Consider the following 21543-nt stretch of genomic DNA (forward strand, 5'->3'; position numbering starts at 1 on the left):
GCTTGGTGCCTATTATGGTTCACCAATAAAGAATGTAGATGGAGACTACCAAGTGGGGGAAGAAAGAAGGGACTTGCTTCTTCCTGTTTGCTTTCTTTCCATTCCATTAGAAGCAGTTGATTCTAGCAGTGTTTCTAACACTCACAAGCCAGTCTTATTATGCTCCTCAGAGGCATTAACACTAGCCAGCCACATGACTGGCTCAGGGGCCTGAGTCACAGCTCTGTAGCACTGCAGGCTCAGAATCTCTACCACCAGCAAAGAGGCACCTTTTCTAGAAGGTTTGAGTCCCAGCTATATGGAACTGCTTTTCCAAGTTTCTACATTTTAGTTATTCCAACATCTACTCTTTGTGCTTCCAGCTTTAGGGGGGGAAGCTGCTTCCTGCACTTGTCATCCTCAGGATACCTTATTATTTCATTTTTACCTTTTTAATTATTTAATAACTAATAATTCATAATTTTTATATTAAAACCTCTCTGTTAAAATAACTTGTGGTTTGTCTCCTGACTGGATGCTGACAGATACATGTGTAGAACTCCTTACTTATTAAACCAACTATTTTCACCTTTATTTTTACCTGAAGAAAAGTGGAAAAACACCCCCAAACATCAAGGCAATTTGGAAAGCAAAATAACAGAGAAGGGAGTCCTAGGCTTCTCTGCTTCCTGGGCTGTGAGGTATGAAGGAACAAGATATCATTGACCTCACCCTTTCTCTACCAGCAACCTGAAATAACAATTGGAATCTTAATTTTAATGAGTCCACCTCTAAATCAATCAGCAGTTTAGATGAAATGTTGAAACTTGAAAAAATACACAAGCTATCAGCATGTACATAAAAATTCTACCTTCTTGAGCGCCAATGTTCCCATTTTCCAACTGTTTAAAAATGGGACTGCAGGGCCGGGCGCGGTGGCTCACGCTTGTAATCCCAGCACTTTGGGAGGCCGAGGCGGGCGGATCACGAGGTCAGGAGATCGAGACCACAGTGAAACCCCGTCTCTACTAAAAATACAAAAAATTAGCCGGGCATGGTGGCGGGCGCCTGTAGTCCCAGCTACTCGGGGGCTGAGGCAGGAGAATGGCGTGAACCCGGGAGGCAGAGCTTGCAGTGAGCCGAGATTGCGCCACTGCACTCCAGCCTGGGCGACACAGCGAGACTCCGTCTCAAAAAAAAAAAAAAAAAAAAATGGGACTGCAGTGAGTAGGATCAATTGCTTTGTACTCAGTGCACAATGAATGTTTGATAAATAGGGAAATGAACTTCCTAGAGTCTTTTCTCCACATTGTATTAAGCGTGAGATTTTTAGTTCTCCATTACATAGTAAGGCAAACACACACACAGGACATCAGGACTGAAGCAACGACTATTTTATCCTAAGAACCATTCAGTATGATGTGGCCCCATTCTGTTCTATATAGAGAAAGAGATGTTTATTTATGGGGAGGAAGAGGCTTAGAAGGGGACGTCAATCCAGACTCTCTTGAAAACTCTGAGGTATTGAGCTAGTCATTGTTGCAGTATACTTCAAATGCTAGGTAGTACAGACTGCACACCAAGATAAGAGGTTACAACAACAGTTGACGTATTTTCAGGGCCTAATTGATGGCACAGCTGAGAATGCCTCAGGGTGATTCTTGTGCTGAAGCAGGCTTTCCATGCTGGGGAGATACATACACACACGCAAACACACACACACACACACACACACACATACACACCTCACTAGTTGGTTTGTTTACTGATAAAGATATTTTTATCCTGTGTTTTTGTCTTTACATTCTGGAAATTGTCAGGTAAAACTTAGAAGGCATCCAACTTGGGAGAAGAGAAAAGAGTTTTCAGTTCATGGGTGAAATGAAATTGAGAAGAGAAGGAGAGCAAAGTAATCTGAATAAGAAAAATATGTGTATATTGCTATGGATGTAATTGAGACTCTGAGAAATATTATTTAAATGAAATGTATTTTTGAGCATCAGAAATATAAAATAGATAATGCAAAAAGGGCGCTATTCATTGCTGTTTAGTTGGTTTTTAAGGACCCTGGGTGGGAGTTCAGGCTGTCCTAGAAGAGGGTCAGTAATAGCCTCTATCCAATCATTATGCAAATATAGTAATGGCACTGTCCCTTGTCTTAATGCCAGTGGAACATTTCTAGAGACCATTTCTAAGCTCTAGAAAAAACCACTTGCATCTTAATGTGTAAGCACAGTTGTCTTTCAAAATAGTAAACTACTGAGCAGGAAAGTTATCTACCCACGTGAATCATGGAGAAGAAGATCTGACAGAAACAGCTACCACGAATAAAAGAGAAAGAAAAAATAACTTGATAGACATTTTAAAAACTTTGTGGATTTATAATGGTCATGTGGTTTCATAAAATGATCTCTGCTAATTTTTCTTCTTTTAAATCATTTTGAAAAGGTTTAATAGGTTGTTCAATGTATTTTTGTTTGTGATATCAGAAAATGATCAAAATGAGTGGAATATACCCATGTCATTTAAGGTTTGGGGTTATAGGTAAGGTTACTCATATGATGCTCTGATGATGTTACTGTAATAGGTGATGGATCTTTTATTCATTTCTTTACATATATTGAGCACCTACTATACACCATACTGTGCTTAGTGGTGGGGATAGAGAGATGAAAAACTGTCTTGATAAATTTTAGTTTGATGCAGAGATTCTTTTTAAAACATGCATTCTAACAATGATGTAATGTGATAAAATCACAGTGTGATGTATGAGCCCAAGAATTGGACATGTAGGTGAGGGGAAGAGATGGGTTAATCATGAAAGAATCCCTGAGGGGAAAAGGCATTTGAACCAAAGGGTAGACAATGGGAGATGAGACAGAAGAGGTAAACAAGCAGTAAGTGGGATAAAGAAGTTTCTCTTGGTTTAGCCCTGAAGTGGTTTCCTCCTTCTGCACCTGCAACTGATTGAATTCAGAGCTTCCTTCTTCCCTTCCCTTCTTACTGTCAGGCTTGCTCTCCCCTGAACTGAGACATCCATTTTAAGTTCACTGGAGAGTCCCATGTACACTTCACCCCTGTCCAGACAGGCAAACTTCCTTGGAGCATAGAAAGATGCTATATGATGTTTGCAGAAATAATTCACAGCAAAATATCTTACAGAAGTTTCTTGAGCTCTTTTGAGGAAAGATGCATTGGAAATTATGGCACGTCCTTAGCCGCAATGATCCCATTTCTACTTCCTACATAAATCAGGACACATATATACACACACACGCACTCACCATACTATAAATGGTATATGCCTGCTATGGCTTCTCTGTATCTTCCCTATCCCTGTCCTTCAGTTAGAATCATCATTTTTTCAGAAGGGTTCTTTGGTTTCAGCGGCACTGAATATGGAGGTTGAGGAAATGGGGTGAACAAAACACACATGTTAGGGCAGAGGGAGTACTTTCGAGGAGAGGTGTAAAGAACTCCCATTTTTATAATGAAATACATATCTAATGTAGATGGAAAGAAATGTCTACTCATGTATATTTACATAGTTTCTTTAAAAATTATATTTGTAAAATACATTTATACACACATAGAAATAAGCCTAGAAGGATACCCTCCATACTGTTAACCTTTATTTTGAGGAATAAAATTGGGGTAGGGGGCTGAGTTTCACATTTTACTTTGTAATTTTTTGTGACAAGCATTTACTAACTCAGCAATTTAATAAAACCAACACTTAAAAAAAAAACAACCAAAGCTACAGATTCACAGTACTAAAAAAAAAAATTCATGGCTTTCCTTTTACCTCCACAAAATATCCTAGATGCCTAGAGCTGAAAGGGAGCCCAAGAGACCACCAGCCCAGACAAGGCTGTGTCTAGTCCATCCAGCAGATGGTTACATACTCTCTTCTTTATGTTCTCTGGGAAAGGAGACATTCCCATGGTAGTCTATTCTTGGGTTCAATTATCCTCCCTCTCTTGAAATTTCCGCTTCTGAAAAAATGGATTCCCAAAGCTAAGAGACATTGTTAGTAAAGGATTATTTTTAGTTATTATTCTGAAGCATATGAGTTGAATGATGAAGGGTACAAGATTAAAATACCTGATACATGTGCCAAGCAGAAATTATCTGTTGAAGGACTTCCAAGTGACTCAGTATAAGTCACAGCATCTGAGACGTTAGCGAGTCCTAGAGGGGAGGGTATGACAGTGAACTGGACAGGTTTTTAACCATGACTTAAAGCAGAGGTCTCCAGAGTCTTGACTTAGTTCTTTCATATTGTGGATGGCTGCAAATTCTAGCATCTATCACACACAATGAAATTAAAGGCAGTCACTAATTCTAATCTAAGAAATCTTCATAGACAAGTAAGAAAATTTCAGAATCTTACAACTCCAGAACAAAACAAGAAAACTGATCAAATTTCCTGAAAGTAATCTTAAAGACTAGCTTCTAGGACCTTTTTCTACTCCCATCGATATCTAGAAAATATTCTTGGGGTATTTTCTGCCCAGAGCATAACATTCCAAGATAGCCAATTTCTAGAGGATAGATTGTCATGTCCAAGGAAGAAATGATGGTTTAAAGATGAAATGAGATCCCAAACCACTGGGGTCAGTTTAGAGTTGATCCTGACAAATGTTACACCCATTCAGATGCAAGTTCTCCTTCTGGTTATTTGCATAAAAATGGCAGCATCAGAGATGTCTTGTTAAATTGTTGATTTTGCAGCAGCTAAAAACACCTCTCAATCATGTAGCCTCAGGAATTGTTAAATCACACCCATTTTAAAGAATAAGTTATTTGTTAATATTTTGTATAGATTGGGAACTACTTTAGAAGCATTAAAGTGGACATTACTAGCTCCTCCTCACCTTCATAACTTAATTTAAATCTACACATGTTAGGTAAATAATCCCTATCCAACTTGCATGCAGACCTCTCATCACTGAAGACACCAAAGAGACAGTTATTTTCAATTCACTTTTCAGGTATGATAAAACAAGTCCTACTTAATGAAATGCATCTAGTGTTCACTTTTATGAGCTTAAGGAAATACTGTTTTACTTTTCTTGCGAGTACTGATTATCCTGTTAGAATTATAATCCAGTATTACATATTTTACCTGGCAAAGCAAAAATGGCATATTATTGCTTCCTATTCCAAGTAGAGAAATAAAGTCACAGGCCTTGAGGCTTAGGAAAAGAATTGTAACTGACACTTGAGGTTGGAAGCCTACGAAGTTGGATCCTTAGTTTTTATAAATCCAGATGTTATGTTCTGGTCAGGAGATGAATGGTGAGGTCAAATGATTTGCCATTAAAGCCTTAGGAGTGTTGCTTAGGAAGAACCTACCAAAACCCTCCCAACATTTTTAATTCAATATAAAACTATTCTCCTCCTTGCTTATTCACTGCTCCAGTGATTCGCAACAGGGGAGATGGGGAATAATTTTGCCCTATAGGAGACATCTGGTAATACCTAGAGACATATTTTGTTGCCACAATTGGAGAAGGAATGTGACTGGCATCTTGTAGGTAGAGGTTAGGAATGAACAGGCTACAGCACACAAGACAGCACCCACCTTCCCAATAAATAATTAAATGTCCAGCCCAAAATTTCCATGGTGCTAAAGTTGAAAGGCTTACACTTCCACACTAATGGTGGTACACGTCCAAGCAGTGGTGGCTTCGTTCCTTGAAAAATTCACGGCCTTTCCACTTGCTGTTCCCTAACCAGGAAAGGCTCATCACTTGGCTCTCGATGTCACCCCCCTCTTCTCTGCTCAAATGTCACCAAATCCCGACCCCAGATTCCACACCCCAAGCCCCCACTCCAGTCACTCTCTACATCACTGTTTTTTCCTTCATGGCATATACTATTTATCACTTGTCTTACTTGTTCACCTCTGTCTCTGTAGTGAACAGAAGCTTGCCACATAATAAGCTCTCAAGAAGCTTTTGCAGTCAGAATGAATATATACATGTTTATATTCATTCACATTCACATTTGAAATTAGTTCGCTAAGTCTTCATCCAGGAGCAATACCCGTAGCTAATATTTATTGTGCGCTTGCTATGAGATACACATTCTTCTAAGAGCTTTGCATGGATTATCTCATTTAATCCTTGCAACAACTGAATAAGGTAAGCACTATAACAATTTCCATTTTATCAATGATAAAACTGAAAGTGAGATAACTTACCCAGGTCACATGCTTAGTATGTACATAGGCAGATTCCACCCAGAGTTTCTGCTCTTAACCTAACCAGGGTTAGGGTTAGGGTTAGGGTTAGGGTTAGGACTGATCAGGGTCCTTCTGAAATATCAACCAAACTTTGTTTAAGGGACACATCTAGCTTTCTATAGGGGTGACCAATGCCATAATCTGATGAATTTTATTCAGTTCATTTCAGTTCAAGAGAAATTTATTGACTGTCTTCCAGGGGCCAGTGCTATCCTTGGTGCTACTGAGCACTCGATAAATGATCCCTCCTTGTAATAAACAGACAGACCCTCATCATTCTCTCTGGCGAATGACACTGCATAACACTGGGTGGTCTCAGAGAGCTCTTACATTACAAAAAGTTGACCAAACAGAACTCTCCTGCTCTCTCATTTTACCCTAAATGCCATTAACATACACACAATGTACATATTGTGTACGGGTTGCTGAAACAGTTTATATATAATGGAACAACCTAAAGTGCTGAAAGAGTAGAGTTTGCAGTAGAAATTGCTGCCCATGTCTTGGGTCCCTCACATACTTTTAAAATTAAGAAACTTTTCTCTCTCAGCCTCTTAAAAATACAGTTCACAATTACACTGAATAAAGCCACAGGCTGTTATTTAGAAACATAAAACAGGCACACGAACAAATTCACAGCAGGGTAACAATTTTCTTTTTCTTTTAACCTCCTGCAAATGCCCACTCACCAGTCCCCAAATTGCTCTTTGGAGAAAATAAAGGCGATACAGTTAAAAGACACTGCCTCCGAATTCCTAAGCATGCTGTCAGGAGCAAAGTACTGAAATGCACGCAGCCACCTCTGTTGTTTTCTACTCTCACTGAACTGTTTTGAGGGTCTTTGTCTTCACCCAGAGAACTCAGTTATGCATTGAAGATCAAATTATTTCCTGACTACATAAAACATTTTCTCCCAAAAATACATGTGACCACCACATACTATACAAGGACTCCTGGCAATTGTGAAGTAGATATTTGAAACAAATATTACCAAGTTTCTTTCTCTTTTTCATTTCAAGCAAAAAGATAAATCATAGTTTTCATATGTTACGCATACAGTTTGTTACTATTGGATCTTCCTTATCAGAGATCATCTATTCCTTTTTCCTGCTTTAAGGAGCAAATTATACTACATATGTTTGTCTTCTTAAAACTCTTTGGATAAAATATTGCTTTAAAATATCTTTAGTGGCTGGGCACAGTGGTGCATGCCTGTAATCCCAACACTTTGGGAGGCTGAGATGAGGCAAGAGAATTTCTTGAGGCCAGGAGTTCAAGATCAGCCTGGTCAACATAGCAAGACCCCGTCTCTACAAAAATATTTAAAAATATGAATTAAAAGGGAAAAGTACCTTTATTGCCCCCTGCCTACAATATCTAACAACTTTTACTATCAAAAAGTTGATTCTTTTTTAAAGATGAAATTATTCTCTCACTCTTTAGAGTAATTTCTCTGTCCTGGAAGAAGATGGAAAAACATAAGAATTTCTTTTAGCGAAGCACCTTCAGTTAACAGCAATAAACATTTTTATAGTGCTTCAGTTGTTTATAGAGGACTTTCACATACATTGTCTTATTGGACAGTCAAAACATCTCAGCTCATTTTAGACATGAGGAAGTTGATATTCACAGATGGCAAGGCCATGCAGCTATATGAAAACTGGAATTCAACTTCAGTTGTTCTGGCTCTTTCTCTTTAGAAAAAAAAAAAAGAAAGAAGAAAGAGATTATCTTTCATTTGTTTTAATAGGTAATATTATAGCATCTTTTTCTCATTTCCAGAGGTCTTTTTGAAATTTTGCCAAATACTCCACATTTCTTAAATTATGCAGAGATTATACTGAACATTGCTGAGGGTGATAGACGATAAATGCATACATTTTACACTCCTCAATGTGTGTGGTGTGGTTTTTAGCTAACAGTGTATTAATGGTATAAAATGGCAGTTGTGATAATCACCTGTTTTCTACTACCAATTGGTCATGTAAGCTTGGCAACGCACCTCACTCTGAGGTGCTTTCTCATCCCCTGAGAACTGAAGAGGGAAGTTTGGAGTCATTGGTTGTGAGATGTGACAGCAGACTTGGAGACCCCGTAAGTCCATTTCTGGGCATGATTGCCAATCAATAAAGATCTGCTGAATTTCAATGAATTTGAATAATGCATCTTAGGAAACAGTGGCCTGGAGTAATTGAAAAATTTGACCAAAGTCACAGAGCAAAAAGAATATGGAATTTTGGTTCCCAGTTCCTGGTTCATACACTGCAGTATTACCATCTGATCTCTAAGAACACTCTTTCCTTTTCAAAGGAAATTTTCCTTTTTAAAAATATTCCTTTTTAAAGGAAAGAATGTTCTTAGAGATCAAATCGTATGTTTATTAAATGCTATCTATGATTATTTAATGTTATCTGTTCAGCTAGCCATTCTCTAAATCGTATTCTGCTTGTTATTCTACTCTTTAAATGTCTTGCCCAATACATGTCTGTAATAAGCTCTCTAATGCTTACTCAGACTAAGCTTTATGCCGATACTTTCTTTTTATTTTTTCTTTTTTTCTTTTTTTATTATTATACTTCAGGTTTTAGGGTACATGTGCACAATGTGCAGGTTTGTTACATATGTATCCATGTGGCATTTTCTTTTTAAATGTTTAAGGTGCAAGTCATTTAGTCTACTCTAGAACTAATAGTAAATCCCAGACTGATTCCACTTTTCCAGAGATAAGACAAACCTCTGTTAAAGTCTTATCTAAACTACTCTAATAGTTTAAGAGGAGACCTAAAAAAACCACTAAACAAAGTAGGTTTATCCCAATTTCTAGTATCACAAGAAATTTGATGAATAGCAACAAGCTGTCCTTTCCATTTTTTTCATCCATTCAACAATATACTGTAGTGATTAGGAGATTGGTTCGAATCTGTTTTCCTTCAGCTTAAGCTTGTGCAAATCATTTACTAAATGTAAGCCTCAATTTCCTAATCTGTAAAATTGTGACTATTAGTAGTGCCTAATTATGGGGTAAATTATGAGGAAAAATAGAAATAATGCATATGATATAGTTTGGGTGCTTGTCCACTTCAAATCTCATGTTGAAGTGTGATCCCCAATGTTGGACATGGGGCCTGGTGGGAGGTGTTTGGGTCATGGAGCTGGATCCCTCATGAATGACTTGATGTCCTACCAGTGGTATTGAGTAAGTTATCACTCCATGAATTACCACAATATCTAATTGTTAGAAAAAGTCAGCTGGGAGCAGTGGTGCATGCCTGTAATCCCAGCACTTTGGGAGGCCACGGTGGGAGGATTAGTTAAGTCAAGGATTTAAACACCAGCCTGGATAATATAGTAAGACTCCATCTCTCTGAAAATTAAAAAAGTAGCCAGGCATTATGCCACACATCTATGATCCTAGATAGTCAGGAGGCTGAGATGGGAGGATCACTTGAGCCCAGGAGGTCGAGGCTGCAGTGCATTGAAAACCATGACTGCATGACTGCACTCCACCCTAAGCAACAGAGTGTAATCCTGTCTCAAAAAAAAAAAAAAAATTGAGTCTGAAACCTCCCTCCTCTCTATTTCACTCACTCTCCCACTATGTGACATACATGCTCCCCCTCTGCCTTTAGTCATTAGTAAAAGCTTCCTGAGGTCTCACCAGAATCTGAGCAGATGCTGGTGCCATGCTTATACAGCCTGCAGAACCGTAAGTCAAATAACCTTTTTTCTTTATAAATTACCCATTCTCAGGTATTCTTTATAGCAATGCAAAATGGACAAACAAAGCATACAAAACACTCATCATATAGAAACTTTCATAGTAATTGCTTAGTAAATATTGACTATTTTATGAATAAATAAAAATATTTATAAGGTACCTTCTATAAGCCTTGTGCCATGCTAGGCACTTAGGGTACAATTGTGTTCAATATGAAAAATCTTTATTCTCTTCCCTGGAAGAATACACAGTCTGCCAGCAAAGACAGATATGGAGTCATGTGGTTAAAACAAAGAGATATAAGTCCTACGATAAAAATGTTACCAGGCCCCAAGGTGAAAAAGAAAGATGTGATGATTATGGCTCTAGGAGAGTCAGAGAAGAAGTCTTGAAGGGAGAATAGCATTGGTCAGGCAGAGAGGAAAGAAGCTATGATCAAGGAGCAATGAAGGGTCAGACCATGGGAATGTAGAAGGAAGTACTGGGACGTCAAACTGGAACTGGTGTGTTGGGGCAAGGTTTTAAAGGGCCTTGAGAACATGTTTATAAGGAATTTAGGAGAAACTTATTTTGATAACAGTAAGCCCATTAAACAGAGAAGTAACATAATCAAATGTGTTTTTAGAAAATTGACTCAAGCTGGATGGAAAGGGCACTGAAAAGGGAAAAGGCAGATGACAGAGAAATGAGTTCAGAGGCTTTTGTCATGGTTCAGGCAGGAGATTCAGTGCCCTGGACTGCAGAATTGACTGTAAGTGTGAAGGGAAGAGTGTGTGGACTGGAGATTGTAACGAGAAGCATAAATGTAGCAGCAACTGCAGTGTATGCTCCAGGTTAGAGATCTCTAAGTATATCCACAGTATCAGAGATCCCCAAAAGATGCACTAGTATGCTTTAATTTAAAACTACTATGATGGCGGAAAGAGTAAAAAGCTTAGATTATGTGCAATTTTTTTCAGTGAAAAGCCTAAATTAGGTACTTTAACTTCCTCAACCACTCCCAGGACTATTCTAAAAGGTAACATTAAATGGATCTCATTTCTTAATGACTTAATTGCCATCACTTTCCCAAGCTAGGTTAAGTTATTCTTCCTCACATATTTACGGAGTCCTGAGTATATCTCATTGTATTAGAACTGCCCTTTCATTCACACCCAAGCCACATTAGGGTGAGGCAGGAATTCCCTGTTGCTTATCATTTGAGTCCCAGTGCCTGGCACATAGAGGTACTCTAAAAGTTCACGGAAAAATAGAAATAAAAGATAAAAACACAAAATATAAACTTTTTTTCTCAATGCAACCTCCATCAAGTTCAAGACACTTTTGTAATGGTACCATCAATTTAGTCCATCCCTAAAGAATTTAGGGTCCTGGGAATTTACAATGCCAATGCAGTCTGTTTTACATTATTAACTGAAGAAAAATGGGTGCTCTTTGCAGACTTTTTAAGATTAGGAAATACAAGGAAGTCAGAAAGGGCCAAATCAGGACTATAAGGTGGACACCTAATAATTTCGCATAGAAACTCTCATAAAATTGTCCTTGTTTGATGAGAGGACTGAGCAGGAATATTGCTGTGGTGAAGGACTCTCTGGTGAAGCTTTCCTGAGCATTTTTCTGCTAAAGCTTTGTTTGTCTCAAAATACTCTCCTAATAAACAGAAGTTATTGTTCTTTGGTGTTCCGTAACACCCACGGGTGAAATTCCTTAAGCATCCAAAAAATCTGTTGCCATTACCTCTGCTCTTGACTGGTCTACTTTTGCTGTGACTGGACCACTTCTTCCTCTCGGTAGCCGTTACTTTGATTGCTCTTTGCCTTCAGGATTGTACTGGTAAAGCCATGTTTCATCTCCTGTTACAATTCCTTGAAGAAATACTTCAGGATCTTGATCCCACTTGTTGAAAATTTCCATTGAAAGCTTTGTTCTTGTCTGCAGCTGATCTGGGCACAACTGTTTTGGTAGCCACTGACTGGAAAGTTTGCTCAACCATAATTTTTGTCAGAATTGTTTAAGCTGAACCAACTGAGATGTCTATAGTGTCGACTATTGTTTGTGCTGTTAATTGTAGGTGCTCTTCAATTAAGGTACAGACAATGCAAATTTTTTCCTTGCAAATTGGTTTGGATAGTCTGCTGCTGTGGGCTTCATCTTCAATATCATATCATCCCTTCTTAAATTATCTTTTTGTAAACTGCTTATTTCTTTGAAGGATTGTCTCCATAAACTTTTTGTAAACTATCAATGATTTCATCATTCTTTCACTCAAACTTCACCATAAATTTGGTGTTTGCTCTTGCTTCAATTTTAGCAGAATTCATGTTGTTCTGACAGGGGCCCTTTTCAAACTGATGTCTTATCCTTCTTAGTGCCTCTAACTAGATCTTGTTCAGATGTGTTATAACAAGTTAGTATAAGTTTATCTTGGTACAAAAAAAATTTGAAATCAATGCATAGTTTTTTCATAATATGCATTTTCCTTAAACTTTTAGAAAACCCATAAATGAACATGGAAAACAAATGGAGGAAACAAAGTATTATTTAGAAAGATATTAGAAAGGGCCATGCCTGATACAGCCTCTTAATACATTTTATCATCCTTTGCATAAATGTACACATCATTATATGAACAACAGAGATACACTGAATTTAGATTGCAGGCTCAAGTTAATCTCAAGTTATCCTTTCGATACAGTGGGAAAAAAAACATGGTTTCTGGAATCAGTTATATCTGTGTTAAGATTTGCCTTGCCAGATATTATTAGTTAATTAGCTCTGAGACTCAGTTTTCTCATCCACAAAGTGTAAATAAATAGTGACTATATTACAGGGCTGATAAAAGATTGGCTTATATATTAGATAATGTAGTATGTACTAGGTGATCTATACATCATATTTGATATGAGATGAAAAGTTTAAAAACCTTAAAAACAACTAAGAGGTCACAATTTATGATGGCATTTTTCTGAGTAATGAGAAAATCTCACCAGTGAGAACAAAGGTTTTCACAAAAGAGTACAATCTTTTTTTTTATCAAAATTGCTTCATGCAGTCACCTAATAAACCAAATAACTAAAGAAAGAAAATATTTCTCAACAAGGCACTAACCACCTGAAACTTACAAGCTGGAAATATTCTGAATGTAACTTTATATTTGAGGAGGCAAAGCTTTGACAAAATTATAAAAGAATGCCTAATAGCCTAGAAGTTGTAAAAGTATTTCCATTGATTAAACAAACAAACAAAAACAGAAACAAGGCAAAGAACTACTATGGGTTAAACAACACTCCTTAATGGGTTAGCAATTCATTAATTATATCAGCATATCTGAAGTTTGAAAAATAATAAGGTACTTATTCAGCCTGTTGGCAATATTAGGTAGGTATATGGAATTGCAGTTCTATAGTGTCTAAGAATCTCTTAGCCTCTTCTGCTGACAAGTTGAGATCACTGATGTGGATTAAATAACCGATAAAGGAATTGAGGGCATATTTAAAGTATAAATACTAATGTTTTTACATGCTTTTGCATATGCTTTTGTACATTTTAATCAGGGAATTTTTGTTGGATAATCTGGAGTAGGACAAAATAGTAATAAGACCCTTGGATCATCTTTCTTTTCTTGAACTGCTCTTATTCTTAATCTGCTCTGTACATTATGCAATGTTTAATCTTCTATGACCTGCCTCACATAATTTCATATATATATATTCATACATATATTTCATACTTTTTACATAATAATATATTTATTGCAAGCTTATCTAAACAACATAGTTGAAAAACATCTGTTGGCACGAAAAAACACACAGACTACTTTGTGGGCAGTATCCTTTGTTTCTTTTATATCTTGAAACTTTTGGGAAAGTGTGGGAATAATAACTAATTGTTAGTAAATAGTCTAGTTGGCTTTTTAATGTTATTAACTATTTTAGAGGAGTTTTAGATCAGAACACAGTTCTACCTTGTAATAATGACTGAGTAATCGGCAAAGACAAGGAGAAACCTTATTCATGAGCTGTAACTGAGCTTTGGGATGTGGGAGAGAGAAAGCATAGCTGATGGGTGTGGGATGCTAGGTCCACATGACCTGCAGTCAGCATGGGATCTCTATCCTTTATGCTGATGGCTGCCAAATTAGTCTCCTTCCAGTCAGTAATGATTCTCAAGTTAGCTTTAGTTAATGAACTGAGAGGAGCTGCAGGTACCTCTGGCCATTAACTGCCTTTCTTTGTAGCTCTCGTTGCTTACAAGCTTTCCCTCATCCCAGAATCCGATGGCAGCCACCTAAGGGGCCTGCTGTGAGGCAGATTGCAGTGAGACAAATCTGTGTGAGGCAGCTTCTCACTGGAGAGCCCTTGCCAGAGCCAAGAAGCTCATGCTTTAAGTTTTAATTAAAAAGACAAATGGAACCATTTTGGGGAAAAGTTTGGGTATTCCTGGCCAGGAAGACAGCCATACACTCTGTGCAGCTCAGTTATCGTGGGCTTGTTTCCATCTGTGTAGTGGGATGCTAAGGGCAATACAGCTATTAGGAGTTAGGAACTAAGATGTCGCTCAGTCTCCAAAGAACTTTAAAACAGTGGCTTAAAACGGACAAAGACAAAGGAAATAAATTGCTGGTATGTTACCCACACAGATATAGATAAATAAAAACATAAAATCCCTCAGAGAGAGGGAAAAAGATACCCTAAAAATATCAGGAGAATTTTCTTTTTCAAATAAGACTTATTGTATTACCTCAAAGTATAAGTTTGAATTTATGAACTGCCTAGGTCAGCAATTTCCATAGTATAACTAGGGTTTCTCCTTCAAGGATGATTCTTATATCTTCACACTTCTACAGTCAATACTTTTTTTGTTTGTTTGTTTTTTTTTTTTGAGATGGAGTCTCGCTCTGTCGCCCAGGCTGGAGTGCAGTGGCGCGATCTCTGCTCACTGCAAGCTCCGCCTCCCGGGTTCACGCCATTCTCCTGCCTCAGCCTCTCCGAGTAGCTGGGATTACAGGCGCCCACCACCACGCCCGGCTAATTTTTTTGTATTTTTAGTAGAGACGGGGTTTCACTGTGGTCTCGATCTCCTGACCTCGTGATCCGCCCGCCTCGGCCTCCCAAAGTGCTGGGATTACAAGCGCGAGCCACCGCGCCCGGCCTACAGTCAATACTTAGTGCCCAGTATATAGTAAGTCTTATTATATATATATTAATTAAATAAATGAAGGAATTAATGAATCAGTAAAAATGATATAAAATCTATGGGTCATGGTAGAGGACTTCTACGAGTTCATCCCAAAGCAATACAGAATAGAGAGGGCCAACCTGAGGTTAAAGGAAATGACATTTTATAAGCAGCTCCATGTGCTCTTGGCTGATGATGGGTTAAATAGCACAGCTGAATTCACCCAAATTACAGAAAATCAGTTATTTAAAATTTTAACGTTAATATCCAATCAAAACCAGCCTGGACATAGAGTTTTCTACTGTATTTAAAATATTTTCAAGGAAGAAGCTTCAATGAGCTCCCTCAATAACTGACTCTAATATCTGACCAACTTCTCTGATTACCTGCTTTCCTTTGAAGCTATTTCTCCTTGTTCTGTCCTTTGTGGTAATAGGAAATAGCTAATAACCACGATCTACACATCCAAAGATGTTTCAAGGTAAATTATATAAGACACAATTCCCACTTCCACAGAGCATACGATTTGCCAAAGGAGAAGAACAAATGTATTAGCTATGCTTAAGTGAGAGAGAGCTATTTGAGGTAGGGCAGACTAAATGATTCTTTATATAGGACAGAAGACTATGGTGTACAGTGAGGAGCTCATTGTTTATCGTAAACCAACTCTACTTATCACGCTCTAACAGAAGAGAAGACCACCTAGGCATCCTCGTTAATAAATGGGAAGGAGAGGAAATGTGTATAATCTTGAAATTCAGTTTTTAAAAGAGGAAAACTGCTGTCTTATTTAAGTCACTGTTATTTGGTCTCTGCTGTAACAGTTAAAGAAATATTCAAATTAATTCACACATATCACATAGACTTGAATATACAGGTATATATTTACACAGTCATCTCTCAGAATCTTATATGGTTTGGATGTTTGTCCTTTCCAAATCTCATGTCAATATGTAACCCTCAGTGTTGGACCTGGGGCCTAGAAGGAGGTATTGGATCATGGGGACAGATCCCTCATGAATGGTTTAGCACCATCCTCTTGGTGATCAGTGAGTTGTTTCTCAGTTCATGTGAGATCTGATTGTTTAAGAGTCTGGGACCTTCCCCTTCTCTCTCTTGCTCCCTCTTGTCTTGCTTCCTCTCTTGCCACATGATACACCAATCCCTGCCCCCCAAGCCTGGCCCTGGTTCTGCCTTTTGCCATAACTGTAAGCTTCCTGAGGCCTCACCAGGAGCAGATGCCAGTGCCATGCTTCCTGTACAGCCTGTAGAACCATGAGCCAAAATAAACCTGTTTTCCTTATAAATTATTCAGTCTCAGGTATTTCTTTATAGCAATGCCAAAATGGACTAATACAGTATCCGTGGGGGATTGGTTCCTGAGCTGCCCACAGAGTACCAAAATCTATGGATGCCGAAGTCCCTAATATAAAATAGCTACTAATTGCATGTAACCTAGGCATATCCTCCTGGATACTTTAAATCATCTCTAGGTCATTTATCATACCTAATACAATGTAAATGAAATGTAAATAGTTGTTATACTGTATTGTTTAGGGAATAATGACAAGAAAGTCTTTACATGTGCAGTAGAGATGTAATTTTTTAAAATATTTCAATCCCCATTGGTAGAATCCATGGATGTGAAACCCAGATACAGAGAGCCCATTGTATATTTATTCATATATATCTGTTTAACCGTATGAATTTAACTGAGAGAAGGAATGACTTGAATCAAGAAATATGTACATGTGAAAGTGTCTAGCAGAATATTTTGCCCACAGCTGATATCCAACATTCTTAAGCTTCTCCCTTTTCAGTTTGTCTTGATAAAAACAAAGCAATGGTAGTTTCTAGAGCCTACTCACACTTGAGCCATTTTCAACTCACAAAATCTACGTTGGGTGGGTTGAGCCACTGGTTTTATTTCTAAGCCTAGTCCACAATTTAGGGCCTATGTGGTCTTAATCTGGTAGCAGCAGAGTCAGGAACTCTGCTAAAATGAAGCATCACCAAGTTCCTCAGTAGGATCAAAGCAAGGGCAGTGGGTCATCACGAGCTAGGGGTAGGGAGCCTTGCCCACACCCAGAGACCATTACCTCAAGAAAACAGCAGTGCAAATCCCAGAGAGCTAAGCCCAGAAGCTGATGATGGAGAGACTGAATTGTGATAGAAGGGTATAAAACCACTCTCCGAACAGAACTTTAACAGAAAGGCCAAAATTCAGAAGGGACAGCTAGATAGCAGGGAGGTTAAGACCAGCAAAATTTCCAACCGAGACAAAACCCCGGTGAGTCAGGTGCCAGCTAAAGCCTCAATGTAAGTAAGACTGAATTTAATATTGAACTTAGTCTTTGCTTTGGGCAGGAAGCTTTCCTAAGTTTCATGTTTGGTCAGGAAGCAAACACTAAATGTGTGGAAACCCTTGGCTGTGGAGGGAAGTATTGAAACAGAACAGGAACAGGGCTGACAGCACTCCAGGCCCAGCCAGAACTGACATCCAATCTTGCCATGTTCATTAGTTTCAATCTTCCTTCCTCTCGATAAGATCTAATAAGGGATTTGAGTTTTCTATCTTCTTTTCCCTTTACTAGACCTCTGATGGAGCTATTAATGTGTGTGAAATAGCCATAGGGCAGGCAGCCTTAGAGAAGAATAAATGGAACAGATGGCAAGACTAATCCACAAACTGGATAAGGCCATTAAGAATCCACTCATCATCACTGTTAAACATTCAAGAGGTAGTTTTTCTGCACATTAACTTGACAGTGTAACATGAGTCGCAGCCTTACTGGGGCTCAGTTTCAATATCTGTAGAATGTGGAGCTTGGACTAGCTCAGCAGTTATTAAAACTGCTCTCAGGAGCCCTAAAATTCCAAGGCGATCCTTTAGGTCACCTCAAGAAACAAGGAGAAGTTTCAGACCTTTACTTTAACTAGGCCATGCTGCATTTATATGTTTGATGCAGTAATGCTCCAGTTAGATTTCTTCTGGAAGAAAAAAAAATCCTGCTGCTACAATAAGGTTTGTGAATCATGGCATAAGGCAAATATTAAAGACATTCCTGACTCTAGCAATCTGGGACTTTGCACTAAATGAGCATTGCATCTCTTGTCTACAGCTTCTTTTCTTTCCAGGTGACACTGGTAAAGTTAAGGAGGGAGAAGCTAGTTTTCAGCCCACTGAGAGGGAACACTATATTATATCACCAGTGTTTATCATAAAACGGAAATCTGCTGGTTAAATTTTGATTTTTCGGTAGGAAGCATATAAATAATAAATTAACATTTTAAAGAGATGTCAAATAGATCTTGAAACAATGCTCAAATTAACCATGTTTATATTTTTCACTTGTACCTGATTATCAGAACTGTAATTTAAAACTGGCTAGTATAAAATAGTGTTGAGCAGTCCACTTGGATACACGGCAGTGGATATTTTAGGAAGTTAGCACAAACATAAAGTTTGGAAAAAATGTGGAAAGACAATTGAGAATGTCCACAGCCTACTCCATCTCCACTTTTTACCTCTTCTTTACCTGCTTCCCTGATTCCAGCATCTGAGAGGGTTGTTCCTTTGAACACAAGCTTAAAAAGATGATTTTCACAGAACTGTGGCACATGTCTGTGCTTATAATGCATTTAATTACACACACACACACACACACACACACACACGACTAGGACATAATCCTTTTCCATCTAGGAATACCCAATATGAGAAATACTCTGCATTCTAAAAATAACACAAGCTCATTTTTTAAAAAAATCACACACAGTGTTGACAGCAATGAAGAAGAAAGGTCAGCCAGTCATAATTCTGTCTTTCCGAGATAAGCACTTCGACATTTGGCATATCCTTCCAGACTCTTGTATCTATCTATAAGGATATCTATATAGACATATTATTAAAAATGAGATTCTACTGCACATTGCCCTTTTGCAATCTGATTTTTCCACATAAGGGGTAAATCAAAGGTACTACCAAGATATGTAACTGATTTCAACAGAGCCAATTTTGTCAGTGACATCAAAGCCAAAAAGACATTCAAAAGCAGATCCCTGGGCTTGAAACCTTAGTCAGACTGACTTGAGAAGATGGAACAGAGGTAACAGAGGGCAGCGGCACAGTCCTAAGGTAAGATCCCAGGGACAGAGCTTCAGCATTGACTCATTCTATGGAGAGTTTAGGTTTGGACTTCTTTTATATCCCTGCTTGTCCCTTTTAAAGCTGACATATTTTTGCACTGCACTTTGACACTTCGACATACAGGAATATTCTTATCTTTTGGACAATCTATGGATTTATGCCGTTAAGTCAGAAACAACTAGCAACAACTAGCTCATAGTCTAGACCTGGTCCAGGGGCAGTTTCATTAAAATATAAAAGAAAAGAAGATGGCCGGGCACGGTGGCTCACGCTTGTAATCCCAGCACTTTGGGAGTCCGAGGAGGGCGGATCACGAGGTCAGGAGATCGATACCACGGTGATAGAAGAAACGGAGGCGGACTTGTATGACCGAGATTGCCCACCCGCGAATCCAAGACTCTCTAAAAAGAAAAGAAGATGACTTAATATTTATGAATTAAGAGATTTCAAAAACAAAACAAAACAAAAAACAAACTCTGGATTGCTGACTATTCCTGAAGAGGTCAGAAGAATGGAGGTTGTAATCCTGCAATTCTGTATGACAATAATTAGTTGACGCTTTAGGGCAGAGGTTCCCAGATTCTATGGCACACTACAGTTACCTTGGCAGATTTTGAAATTCCTGATGCTCAGCTTGCATCCCAAGCTAATTAAGTCAGAATGTCTGAGAGTGGGAGCCATTCATTGGTAATTTTTAAAGATGCCTAGGTGAGGCCAGGTGTGGTGGCTCACGCCTGTAATCCCAGCACTTTGGGAGGCCAAGGTGGGTGGATCACCTGAGGTCAGGAGTTGGAGACCAGCCTGGCCAACATGGTGAAACCCCATCTCTACTAAAAATACAAAAATTAACCAGGCGTGGTGGCACACGCCTGTAATCCCAGCTACTCAGGAGGCTGAGGCAGGAGAATCACTTGAACTCCAGAGTTGGAGGTCGCAGTGAGCTGAGATCATGCCATTGCACTCCAGCCTGGGGGACAGAGTGAGACTTCATCTCAAAAAAAAAAAAAAAAAAAAAAGATGCCCAGGTGATTCCAATGTTCCACAAACTGGGAACCACTGCCTTGGGGTCTTTGAATTCACTATTTTCTCTGCCTGAGAGATTTTCTGTTTTATCCACATGGCTTAAGGTTCATGTTCTACAGGTAACTCACCTTATGTCAGCTATTATTTGCTGCAAAACTGTTGAGGGATGCAGAAAAGCAGTTGCTTTCATTAGATGGGGCTTGTGTTCTCCTGTTTACCACTGACCATTTAACTCCTCTGAGTTTTATGCGTGATGCCTTTATAAATCTGACCCCAGGTATAACTGTTATCCGTAATTGCATAAATAAAAGTCATGGGAAATATTCAGCTACACTTACTGTTGGTTTAAGACGAGATACTAGAATGTTAGGAGAAAAGTAACCGGGTAAAGAACTTTCACAGTCATGATGTATTTGAGTGTTTCTTTTGTATTTCTTAGTTACAAAGATGAATCATGACATTATCAGTCTCTCTAATATCAGCTCAGTTTGGCACTCCACATACAACAAATGTAGTGTAATCCATTTAATAAGTTTTTTTCTTTTCTCAGCAAGGGTCTGAACAAGTTCTATAGCACAGCACTGATCAAAAGTGGCAAACGTCATTATCCTTGGCAGATTACCAGGAGTTCTGCAATTAACAGCAACATGAATAAAACTATTTTATGGACTCCAGAGTAAATGTGGCTTGATGAAGGGAAAACATATTCATCTTGCCACAAATTAACCTAATGTTAGAACTCTTCACATTGAATACATTTTAAGGTTACTGAGAACTGCTATGGAAAGAAAAGCAAATGGAAATAAGAAATAAAATAAACTGTCACCTAGCAAGCTCCATTTCTATGAGTTCGTTATCAAACAGTATTTATTTATTACCCCTTTGCATAGAGCTTTGAGAAGGGTTCTTAAGGGTGTAAATAGAGAGAGTACTCATCTTTTAGCACTTACATAATACAGGAAATGAGTCCATGTGGCAATTTAGACTATAAAGACTATATGAATAAAAACCAGATTAAATTATGAAAAAACAAGATAATTAATTACTAACTGACGGCCCAAATACAGATTATGAAACTTATAAGAATCATTATATGAAATATTTTTTCCTTTTGAAATGCCAATTGCCTTTGGAATTTGTGTAGTAGGTAAATACAAATAATTTTAATAAAATATACTCACATGGCAAGATCTGACAGTATCTGGAAGAGAGAACTATGAACTGTAGGGGAAAAGGGGGTAATCC

Source organism: Hylobates moloch, unplaced genomic scaffold, assembly GCF_009828535.3.
Source record: "Hylobates moloch isolate HMO894 unplaced genomic scaffold, HMol_V3 SCAFFOLD_19, whole genome shotgun sequence".
Lineage (NCBI taxonomy): Eukaryota > Metazoa > Chordata > Mammalia > Primates > Hylobatidae > Hylobates > Hylobates moloch.